The sequence below is a fragment of the Amblyomma americanum genome, chromosome 4 (assembly GCF_052857255.1).
Source record: "Amblyomma americanum isolate KBUSLIRL-KWMA chromosome 4, ASM5285725v1, whole genome shotgun sequence".
In the NCBI taxonomy this organism is placed as follows: Eukaryota; Metazoa; Arthropoda; class Arachnida; order Ixodida; family Ixodidae; genus Amblyomma; species Amblyomma americanum.
Window position 1 is genome coordinate 70,202,392 of NC_135500.1, and position 12,714 is coordinate 70,215,105.

The window sequence follows — 12,714 nt, forward strand, 5'->3', positions numbered from 1 at the left end:
CGACAAGGTGGGCTACATTTTGAATGGAAGGGCTGATGATGTTTCCGAATTTCTCGTCTGCAAATTCTGCTCTTCAGTTGACATCATCCTTTATTAAGGAGGGTCGTAGTTTAAGTAAGTCAAAAGCCGCCGCATTATTAATTTATATTTCCGCAGTCCGAACATAGCCCCGACATCATCTTGTAATGAACAGCGACCCTAATCGCAAGCACCCACAAAGTCTCCTGCCTTCGCCAAAGCCGTCACAAGAATCATCCGATGTGGAGTTGAGGCGCTAGAAACTCTGAAATCTTCATCAGAAACCGCATCCCAGATAGCCACTGCAGGTCACATCGCTCAATCAGTCATCGCTATAATAAGCCAACTTAAAGCTCCTTTCTGCACTGTGTTCTGCCTGATCACACACCGCCAGCCAGCCTCTTCCCACCGTTTTACACTCCCACCCTACTAATTCCCTCGGCGTGATCATAATCCGGCGGAACGGTGCATGGACAAAAACAAACCCACCTGCTTCCACTGCTCACGTGTTGTTCACGCTTCCCAACATAGCCATTTCGTGTACACTACACCTACGCCGGCTGACGTAATAGACCGCAGCGCATCTTCTCGACCCGACCCCAGCCCAAGTGGTTTGAACACTTTGTTCATAATCCAAGCCAATTTTCCCGCTCGCCTTGACCGCGCGATAGCTCCTCTGCCTCACAGAAGTCGCTTCGTATGCTTCGCGCTGCGGCCGCTCTCATTTAAAAGCTATATTTTGCAGCTCCTGGTGACGACACTGCATCAATTACCTCGACCAGAAATTATCATCTTATCACTCAGCCGAACGTTCTCGACGTCAATGTTAACGGTGCTCTTGTGCGCGTTTCGGCACCAGTGCTCACGTGTCCGTAATGAGTGATGCCCTCTGCCGTCGTCTCCGCAAAGTGTTTGCGCTTGCAACGTGCCGTGTGCATGCTGCGCATAGAGGCACGCATGCTGTCGACGGACCGACTGTATAGCGCTCTCGCTGCTATTGCGGGCCACGTCGCCCACGTTCACTTCATCGTTCTGAACAGCTGCGTTCATGATCTTATTATTGGCATTGCTTTTCTCTAAGACAGTTCCGCTCTCATCGACTGCTCCTAGGGTGCCCTTCATCTTGAACTGTCACTTTCATAATCTGTACCCAAAAAACAATTGATCCGATTGTTCTGGGCCGACTGTGCTCGCCTACAATGCCAAGACGCCTCCTTCGTTCCATTAGAGTTGTCCATTCCAGCACTGGATGGTGACCACTTCGTCACGCCCATTCTTGACCTCCTTGTCACTCTTCCCCACACCATCAGCACCGTCAAGCAAAAGCTTGTCTTTTCCTTTTCTGAAATTCGGCTACTCCCCTCATGCACTTCCGTCTGGCATATGCATACCTACCTGTTCCCCCTCAGTCTGTGTCACGTCGCTGCATTAGACGCCACCCCGGTTCGCGAACAGAAACCCCGTGCCAGCATCCCCCTCCTTAGAAAGACGCATTCTCGATCATTATGCCATCGATCTTCGTGCCGTTCCCACTACCCAAATTCGATACCTTCCGGTACGTTTTTCTTGCATTTTTCTGGTTCTAGCTATCGCCGTGAGGCGCCCCATCGACACCGTAGATGCCGCCCCTGTCCGCCGCCTACCATACTTTGTCTCCCACGGCAAGCGACAGGTATTTAACGCTGACGTTACAAAAATGTCGCTAAGGGCATTATCGAAAGCTGCTGCAGTCCCTGGACATCTTCAGGCATCCATATCAAGAATCAAATGGGTGATTAAGCGTAGCTATGGCAAATGCAAATTAGCTGAACCAGCACTTCTGTTTTCCCTTTGGTTTCAGTTTCGGTACGAGTCTCGGTTCTCAAGGCCAAGCTGGCCTGAGACCAAGTTTGGCGATATCAGTGCCTCTCCTCTTATCCGGCTGGCCGGATCTGGCGTCTGTGACAATCGTGGCACCGACGGCGACGCAGGCCTGTTCAAGTTCTTTCCCTACGCGAACAACAGCGAAGAACGGCGCCGCGATGCAGAGCTGTGCCTAATTTTCGACCATCTCTGTCCCGTCTCCTGTCACCCTCCGATGCACCGCTTTTCGCTCCGCAACGAGAGTGTATACTAAAGAAGCCTTATCCCCGGTGCCATGACGTCCTACACGTTGTTGCCAAGCACCTTCGCAAAGTTGTCCTGAACGAACTCCGTGATCTCCCCACTGCTGGTCATCTGGGCGTCTGGCGTACTTACTACTCTGTGCTTCGTAGCTTCTTTTGGCGCCGTCTCTACCCCTCTCCTCGTTGATATTGCTGCTTTCGACCAGTGCCAGCGCCGGAAACGCCCTGCCGGTCTCTCAATGAATATGCAGCAACATATAGACGGCCCCCTTCACCCCCTCCAAACTTTTACGTTTTGGGATCGTTTCCTAGGCTAACCTCCGGAAAGTGTTCGGCAGCTGTTGCCACGGACTATGATGCCAGCTACGCAGTCACGCCAGTACTTCCCTAGCACAGTACATATTTTGCTTACCTCCTCCTAAATGACGTCATCCGTCGTCATGGAGCTTCCCACGAACGTTTTGTGCGCCGCGGCCGCTGCTTTCTCCCCAAAGTGTCGACAACATCGTGCGTTCCAGATTTAGTAAACATAAGCTGACTCGTGGCTATAAACCCTTAACTGAACACTTTTTTTTTATTACGGCAATGTGCATGCTAAAGACACCACCTCAGCGATCGCCTCAATCGCGCTCTCACTGATATTGTCACGCGATATTTCGATATTGCCGCGTGCCGAAGACGACGCTGCTGCTGGCGGACCTGTGTTCTGGTTCGTGAGTTCTTGTGCTCCGGCTATCACCAGCGGTGCTCGCCGCCGGCCGCTACGTCAAGCAAGCCGTGACATTTGGTGGAGCTGCTGGGTACGCATCTCATGCCACACACCCCGCCTCGCAATTCGAGCCCGGTCCTAAGTTCCGGCCGTCGGGTTTTCCTGGAGCCCTCGGGAAAAACAGACTCGCGCTAGCCGACGGCAGCAAGGCCATGCGCCGGAATTCGGACTCTTGCCTGCGGAATCGAGGACATCTAGGACGACCAACGCCACCATGCCGTCCCAGTTACAACAAACCGACCCCGTGATTACGCCGAGGATCGTCTACGTGCCTGTCACCCCAAGATCTGTCACTCCTTTCTGTGGCGATGGACTTGATGATGTTGAAGACTTGGTCCAGCACTATGAACGGGTAGCTCGACATAATAGGTGGACACCCTACCAATATCTGCAGAACCTGTACTTCTCCTTAGATGCCACAGCGAAATACTGGTTCGAGAACCACGAGGCGTCGCTAACATCATGGAAGATAAGCAAGAGCGAACTGGTACGCACATTTCCAAACCAGCATCGGCAACAGCATGCTGAAGATCTGCTCCACGCTCGTATCCAGGATCCCACCGAGAGCGTGAGAAGTTTCGTCGAAGACGTACTGCGTCTGAGTGCACGCGCTGACCCTCAGGCTACTGAAGAGAAGAAGGTGCGGGCCTTGATGAGGGGTATCCGTAATTACATATTCGGAGGCCTCGTCCGCAATCCTCGTACCACAGTAGCCGAATTCGTCGCTGAAGCTACCAACATCGAGCACGCATTGGCGGCAAGAACCAGTCACTTTCGGCGACTAAGCGCCCTTCCTGTTGTCTCAAGTCTTGCTTCGTCCGGCCTGAGCGGTGGTGGCCTGGCCGATGTTCGCGAAATTATCCGCGACGTCGTTCGAGAGGAGCTGAAAAGGCTGTTCCCAGATCCTGACTAGCCTGCATCTGTCTCCATCGGGACGGCTGTTCGGAAAGAACTGCGAGATGCGCTGGCGTCCGAAGACGTACCCGTTGTAGCTGCAGCCGACCAACCATCTCTGAGCTGCGCCGCCGCCGTCCGTCGTCCACCTCCCGTACATCGTCAGTTTCAGGCCGCTGCCGATTCCGGCTCTCGACGCCACGAGTTCGTGCCCCCGTCTGATGCACGCCTGGACCTGGAACCACTGGGCCGCAGAAAAACCGACATCTGGAGGACTGCAGACCGGAGGCCTCTGTGTTTCCACTGCGGTGAACCTGACCACTTATACCGCTACTGCCCGTACCGCGAACTCGGCCTTCGAGGTATCAACTGGGCTGATCCGCGCCCCCACCACGGTGAACATCCCCGCGGTATACAGGAATACCTTCGGTGCTCTCAATCGGCAGTGTCAGCTTCGTCTCGCACCTCCCGGTCGCCGCCCCCTCGCCGATCATCACCCCCTTCTCGTGGATCTCGCAATGAGAGCCTTTCGCCACGTCGGGAAAACAAAGTACGGCGACGCCTGGATGTGGTGTTGCCGGTGTTTCACGCAGTAAAGAACCTCCGCCTACGTTGGAATGTCTCCGCTCGACTAATGGCACCCTTGGAAGCTAAGACTGTTCTGTGCCCTCTAGCAATGTAAACGTTTTAATCGACGGTCGTGAAGTAACGGCGCTTGACGACACTGGCGCAGATTACTCGGTCTTCAGCGGCAACGTCTCTCGGCGTCTTCGCAAGGTTACCGCCCAGTGGGACGGCCCGCCCATACCTACCGCGGGAGGCCACCTCGTAAACCCTGTTGGCAAGTGCACTGCCCGCGTTGAGATTCAAGGTGAGGCGTGCCCAGCCATATTCATGATCCTGGAGAATTGCTCTAAAGACATTCTTCTTGGCATGGACTTTCTCTCCTTGAGTATGGCGCTGTAATCGACGTAGGGCGGAACAAGTTGACCCTCCGCGCACGTTCTTCGTCACCAATACCTCCTCGGGCCCCCCTCCCCCCTACCCTTTGCGCTGCCATGAAAGTTGATGCCAACCATGTTCACTTGCCGTCGTTGTCGACCGTTTTCCTGCCGGTCCGAGCCGATACCACCGCATGTGGCGAAGGCGTTCTTGAAATAAGTGCCCAGATGCAACTTTCGCGGGCCACTGGGGTAGCTCGAGGGATCTCCAATGTTCAACGTGTTCGTGCCAACATTTTAGTGACCAACTTTAGGAACGAGCCGCAGCACCTGACGAAAGGGGTAGTTATAGCCCAACTGGATGAACTTAGTGACGTTCGCGAAGCTGCTGCGCTGCCTGAGGGGGAGGCCCCGCCCGGGTCATGTGACATTACAACGTTGCCCCTGGACATCGATCTCAAGCTTGAGCCTTCTCACAGACGCGAACTGCTCTCGCTTTTGCATCGATACCACAACCGTTTCGCGACGACATCCAGATTTCGCCAGACGCCCGTCGCCAAGCATAGAATTATTGTCGATACCGCGACGCCCCGAATCGCCAACCGCCATACCGCGTTTCCTTGAAGGAGAGGGAAACCATACAAGAGCAAGTGCTCGAAATGATTAACGACGACGTCATCCAGCCATCCAACAGTCCGTGGGCCGTCCCTCTAGTACTGGTCAAGAAAAAAGACGGGACCCTTCGATTTTGCGTCGACTACAGGCGACTCAATAAGGTGCCAAGAAGGACGTGTATTCATTACCTCGTATCGACGACACTCTCGACCGTCTCCGTCATGTCCGATATTTTTCGTCCATCGACTTGAAGAGTGGATACTGGCAGATTGAATTGGATGAGCGCGACCACGAGAATACCGCATTTATAACACCGGATGGGCTCTACGAGTTTAAGGTCATGGCGTTCGGCCTGTGTACAGCGCCCGCGACATTTCAACGAGTCATGGATACTGTGCTCGCGGGACTGAAGTGGCAGACGTGTCTCGTGTATCTGGATGACGTTGCCATCTTCTCCAGCACTTTCGCTGCTAATCTTGTGCGCAGTAAAGCGGTTCTTCAAGCTCTCCTAACCGCCGGACTCATGCTCAAGCCTTCGAAGTGCCGCTTCGCATACAGTGAGCTGAAGTTCCTAGGCCATGTCGTCAGCCAAATGGGTGTGAAGCCAGATCAAGGGAAAACGGCTGCCGTAGAGTCCTTCCCTCCACCATCCGACAAGAAGACTGTCCGCAGCTTTGTCGGCCTCTGCGCGTTCTTCAGACGTTTCGTTCGCAACTGCGCTCAGATCGTAGCGCCACTTTACCGTCTTACAAAGGATAGCGTCGTTTTCGGCACGCGGCAATCGCACTTCAACTTTCTCTTCGCTACAATATGCTTGCAATGTTTTCCACCGGATCACAATGACTAGGATATCGCTCTCTCCTGTGCTGCTTTCGCTTACAATTCCGCCTGCCGCGATGCTGCCAGTTATTCTCCTTCTTAACTTGTGTACGGCCGCGAACGCCAAATGAATGGCCATGCTACTTCGAACCCTTGATGCTGCGCCTTCTGCAAACGCCATCGGCGCTGTTGTCCTTGCCGACCATGCGCGCCAAGTGCGCTCCCAAATACAAGCCTCGCAGGCCTCCAAGCAAGTTTCCTAGAACTGCCGCCACCATATGGTCTCTTCTTCTTCTGCCTCTCTCTCCTTGCTTTAGTCGCCATCTGCTGCTTGGGGCTCTCCGAAAAACTTCTCTCCATTCAAGTTGGCTCGTGCCGTATATGCGCGAGGTTACCGCTGTCCCCTACAAGATTGTTCTGGGCTCCCCAAGACTCCCTCCCTACTACTTAACGTGATGTGGTACACTTCTCTTTCTGAAGCCTGAACTTTCTCCCTGCCCGCAACGCTGCAGTCTACACCGAGACAGCGTCTTTCCAGCCAGGAGGCTGTGCAACGCATATTACGCATAATGAAGTGAATAGTGCCTCGGTAGAGTGCGCTGTCGGCGCCCTGTGTTTTGTGCCCTGGTTATTCACGCATCTCCATCGCCTTGGGCCCCGTGACAATATTAACACCAGCAGGGTAAAATATGTTTATTTCAGTAATACTACCAGCATTTGAACAAAGGCTCTTGAGAGAAGTGGGTTCCACATAAAATGCACGATGACAAGAAAAATGCACGTTGACAAGCAAGGACAATGAAGAACCAACTTTGTTGCTAAAATTATTTTAAAGTTTCTTCGAAAAAGGAAGACTCGAGTGTTGGCCATTTCATGGCAGTGAGGCTCAGGTTACTCCATTCTGAAACTGTTGGTGGGAAGAAAGAATTTTTGAAACCATCAGTCTTGCAAGTAAAGTCCTTTAGGTTTTTAGAATGATTTGATCGCGTTGATCGTCGAAAGACCTCTTACACATACCACTTTCAATTTATATTCAATTAATCTTATTATATCAAGTGCATGTATTCAGTCTTTCACGGCGTCTTCTTTCCTGCAGTGTTTCTGGGTTTGTTCCGTCTAAAAGAAGTTTCGGTGATGTTTTCCACCTATATGAATTATCAATGAATCTAACTGACATTTTTTGAACATTTTATAGTTTCGTTAATTTTGGCTTAAGTGTACGGATCCTAAACGACTGTTGCGTATTTCAGTATTGGCGTAATGAACATCTTATAGACTAATAGCTTAATTTCTTGTGTGGACTCTTGCAGGAATCTTCATAGAAAACCTAGCCTACACATAGCTTTCTTTTGGATATAAATATTAATGTCATTCCACTTAACAGCTGCTGCGATTACGACGCCTAGGTATTTATAAGTATCTACTGAGGATAAATGCTGCCCATTACTGCTGTATGAAAAGGCTGAAGGCAGCTTTTCACCTGTTTATCATCAATGCAGCGATGGCGTAGAGGTAGAACATCCGCCTTGCGTGCAAGAGGACCGGGGTTCAAACCCTGGTGCCGCGCAATTCTCCACCGGGTTTAAAAAAAAAATCCGCGTGTCGATGAAATTGCATAACCAGGCCTGGAGTGCGGCCTTATCTCGGTGACCAGAACCGACAACGCACTCTCTCACCAGAGCAGGATTTGGCCACCCTGGTGTAGTACTTAGCCACAACCTTCCATGATCAAACCAATTAACCCTCGGCCCTCAGTCCCCAGCGGCTGCAGAGCAACTGACCACGGCGGCGGTCAGACCTGTGACGCAGCAGAGGGTGCTAAGAATCTCTGGCTCCGGACAGGCCGCCATTGGAATCTGAACCTGGGAACGTTTAACGCTAGAACTTTAGCTAGTGAGGCTAGCCTAGCAGTGCTGTTCGAGGAACTAGCGGGAATTAAATGGGATGTGATAGGGCTTAGCGAAGTTAGGAGGACAGGTGAGGCGTATACAGTACTAAAGGAAGGACACATACTGTGCTATCGCGGGTTAGAGGATAGACGAGAACTAGGTGTGGGTTTCCTCATTAATAAGAATATAGCTGGCAACGTAGAGGAGTTCTGCAGTATTAACGAGAGGGTAGCAGCTATAGTAATTAGGCTGAATAGGAGGTACAAGCTGAAAGTGGTGCAGGCCTACGCACCCACATCCAGCCATGATGACCAGACCGTTGAAAGCTTCTATGAGGACGTAGAATCAGCAATGAATAGAGTAAGATCGCAGTACACTGTACTGATGGGCGACTTCAATGCGAAGGTGGGCAAGAAGCAGGCTGACGACCACGCGGTAGGTGACTATGGGATAGGCTCTAGAAATAGCAGGGGAGAGTTATTTGTCGAATTCGCGGATAGAAATAAGTTACGGATCATGAATACCTTCTTCCGCAAACGAGAAAACAGGAAGTGGACCTGGAAGAGCCCCAATGGTGAGATTAAAAATGAAATCGACTTCATACTATGCGCTAAACCTGGCATCATTCAGAATGTGGCCGTCCTCGGAAGGGTGCGTTCCAGCGACCATAGAATGGTAACGTCAAGAATTAGCTTAGACTTGAAGAAGGAACGGAAGAAGCTAGCGAAGAAGAAGACCATTAACGAGTTAGCCGTAAGAGGGAAAGCACAGGAGTTTAGGATAGCGCTTCAAAACAGATACTCGGCTTTAACTGAGGAAGACGATCTTGATGTTCATTCAATGCACGATAATCTGACATCAATAATTACGGAGTGCGCAGTAGAATTAGGCGGTAGGACAGTTCGAAAAGATACCGGGAAGCTATCTCAGGTGACGAAAGATCTGATTAAGAAGCGCCAAAACATGAAGGCATCTAACACTACCGATAGAATAGAACTAACGGAGCTATCAAATAAATAAGCGCAAGGTAGCCGACATAAGGAAGTTCAATATGGAGAGAATCGAGCATGCTATAAAGAACGTAGGTAGCCTAAAAGCAGTGAAGAGGAAAATAGGCATAGGTAAAAACCAGATGTATGCATTAAGAGACAAGCAGGGCAATGTCATTAGCAATATGGATAAGATAGTTAACGTAGCCGAAGAGTTCTACACAGACCTGTACAGTAGCCAATGTAATCAGAGCGCTAATGAGAAAGACAGCAGTGCACAGCAATGCGTCATCCCGCCAGTAACGAAAGATGAAGTAAAGAAAGCCTTAGATGCAAAGAAAAGGGGAAAAGCAGCTGGGGAGGATCAGGTAACAGCAGATCTGTTGAAGGATGGAGGGGACATCGTGCTAGAAAAACTAGCCACCCTGTATACGCAATGCCTTATGACCTCGACTGTACCAGAAGCTTGGAAGAATGCAAACATTATCTTAATTCATAAGAAGGGAGACGCCAAGGACTTGAAAAATTACAGGCCGATCAGCTTACTATTCGTTGCCTACAAAGTATTTACTAAGGTAATCGCTAATAGAGTCAGGGCAACGTTAGACTTTAATCAACCAAATGATCAGGCAGGCTTTCGTAAAGGATATTCTACAGTAGATCATATTGACACTATCAATCAGGTGATAGAGAAATGCGCAGAATATAACCAACCTATATATATAGCTTTCATTGATTACGAGAAAGCATTCGACTCAGTGGAAGCCTCAGCAGTCATACAGGCATTGCGTAATCAGGGGGTAGAAGAGCCTTATGTCAAAATACTGGAAGATATATATAGCAACTGCACAGCTACTATAGTCCTCCATAAAGTCAGCAATAAAATTCCAATAAGGAAGGGCGTCAGGCAAGGAGACACGATCTCGCCGATGCTGTTCACCGCATGTTTGCAGGAGGTATTTCGAGGCCTGAATTGGGAACAGTTGGGAATAAGAATAAATGGAGAATACCTAAGTAATCTGAGATTTGCTGATGACATTGCCTTGCTGAGTCACTCAGGAGGTGAACTGCAAATCATGATCAACGAGTTAGACAGGCAGAGCAGATCGATGGGTCTAAAAATTAACATGCAGAAAACCAAGGTAATGTTCAACAGCCTAGCAAGGGAACAACAGTTCACAATTGGCAGCGAGAGCCTAGAAATTGTGCCGGAATACGTCTACTTAGGGCAGGTAGTGACAGCTGATCCGGATCATGAGAGGGAGATAACTAGAAGGATAAGAATGGGGTGGAGCGCATATGGCAAATTCTCGCAGATCATGAGTGGCAGTTTACCAATTTCCCTCAAGAGGAAAGTGTACAACAGCATAATCTTACCGGTACTCACCTACGGGGCAGAAACGTTGAGGCTAACGAAAAGAGTTCAGCTTAAGTTAAGGACAACGCAGCGAGCCATGGAAAGAAAAATGATAGGTGTAACGTTAAGAGATCGGAAGCGGGCAGAGTGGGTGAGGGAACAAACACGGGTTAATGACATCCTAGTCGAAATCAAGAGAAAGAAATGGGCTTGGGCAGGGCATGTAATGCGAAGGCGAGATAACCGCTGGTCTTTAAGGGTAACGGAGTGGGTTCCAAGAGAAAGTAAGCGTAGCAGGGGGCGGCAGAAGGTTAGATGGGCGGATGAGATTAAGAAGTTTGCCGGCAAAGGGTGGATGCAGCTGGCAAAGGATAGGGTTAAATGGAGAGACATGGGAGAGGCATTTGCCCTGCAGTGGGTGTAGTAGGGCTGATGATGATGATGATGATGATCATCAAGGCTACTGTGTTTTCTCATTTATTTTCATTTGCCATGTTGAGCACCAAGATTCTATTGTTTTTGAGGCTACATGTAGTAAGGCGTGATTCAATAAAAATTAGAAAAGAGCTGACAAACAAAAAATTAGGAACACTGCGACAGGTAACCAGACTTCCGAGCGTGGCGTATTGATCTCTTTGGCTATTCTTGGCAGCGAAAACTAAAAATAACGTTTTTGCAGACCAGGACTAGAAAGAGGACGATCACCAGCGCTCTGTTTTCTACTGTGGTCTTAAACAACGCGCGCGTGAAATTGATGACCGTTCAACGCTTAGTTGAGCTGCGTCGCTCAATAATGACCGCAGAGAAACAAAAAAGGTCGTCGTTACGTGCTCGATTATTGACAGTTCATGAAGAATTGGTAGTCGTGCAGACTTGAGGCCGTGAGATAATTCCTGCACTTCGGAGCGTTTTTTCAAACCATGTAAGGTCTTGAGACTGCACTCTTTGCCGTGGGCTTCAGATAATAAAGCAAGCACGGTAACTCTTACGCAAACGCAGGTTTTGCGGATTTTCCTTTTACTGAAACAGTGTTTTGTTTTATACTGCCCGAAGAGGAAACAGGCGATTGAGCATTTTATGGTGGCAGTTTCATTCTGTTCATATTCTGTCTAGCGTTGAGACATGGCGTTAGTTGAGTTTCCTGTGTCGATTGCGCCAGTTGAGATCCTGTCTCGACTGCGCCAGTTGAATTTCCGCCTCCAGGTGGCGATGAGAGGAAACTACTTGATGATGAAATCGGGGTTTCTTGATGACCCGGTGGTTCTACTCGCAAACATTCACATTACTCAAGGAAAGGAGAAGGTTATCTATTTATTTACAACATAGGTAAAAAAACGAGAAGAAACAAAGCAAAGAGAAAACTATTTACATGACAAAATCGTGGATAACCGAATTCAGCCCCCGCTCAACCCAGAGCGCTTGGTTTTAAACCCTCTCTCTCCGCCCTTAGCGGGGACAGCAACCAATAAGATAACCAACGACCCATCTCGCCAATCAGTGGTTAGGGAAAGGAAAATAAGGTCCGCCCACTGATCAGAGATTGGGGAAAAAGGTCTGATTAAAACATTTGGGAAGGAGGTTTCAAATAACTACACAAACAACACAAATGCGACTTCCGTTCCCACTCCACCCACGGCACCACAGACGCTAGAAACATGTGCCGACGAGGCGATGACTCAGGTTGTTGACAGCAACAAAGAGAACACAGTCGTTAAGGGAAGTAGACAGTCGTTACAGGAATAGTGGGCTTACAAATGCGACTTCCATTCCCACGCCACCCACGGCACCACAGACGCTAGAAACATGTGCCGACGAGGCGATGACTCAGGTTGTTGACAGCAACAAAGAGAAGACAGTCGTTAAGGGAAGTAGACAGTCGTTACAGGAATAGTGGGTTTCCGGTCACTCGGCTAATACCTCGTGCGCCCCCGAAGCCTCGTCAACCCCTTAACAACCACATGTCGTCAGCTGTACTTGGTTCGCGTTTTTCCCGGCGGGTCATCCCCGTGACGGCGCGGCGTAAACGAGGACCCCCGCCGCACAAAGGGGAGGCAGGGACTGGACGGGCCCCTTTGTTAGGGACTTTCGGCCCCGCTGGAGCGGCGTTCCTTTGCGAACACAAGATCAACGAGTTCGCGGAAAGGTCAGCGTACTCCACACCTCCCAACCAAGAATTTCACGCGGACACTTGCTGTCAGTGTGACATAAAAGTTCAGTCACAATTTGCCGGAACACAAAATTAAATTACACACACGCGCCCATGTATGCTCGGCTGTTCCATCAGTCCACAAACACGTACACACGTACACACACGCGCG

At 50.0% G+C, this 12,714-nt stretch overlaps 1 pseudogene; it reads left to right on the forward strand.

Annotated features, from left to right (window-relative positions):
• The first annotated feature begins 3,106 nt into the window (after nt 1-3,106).
• LOC144129562 (uncharacterized) overlaps nt 3,107-12,714 on the forward strand; it is a 100,506-nt pseudogene continuing 90,898 nt past the window's right edge.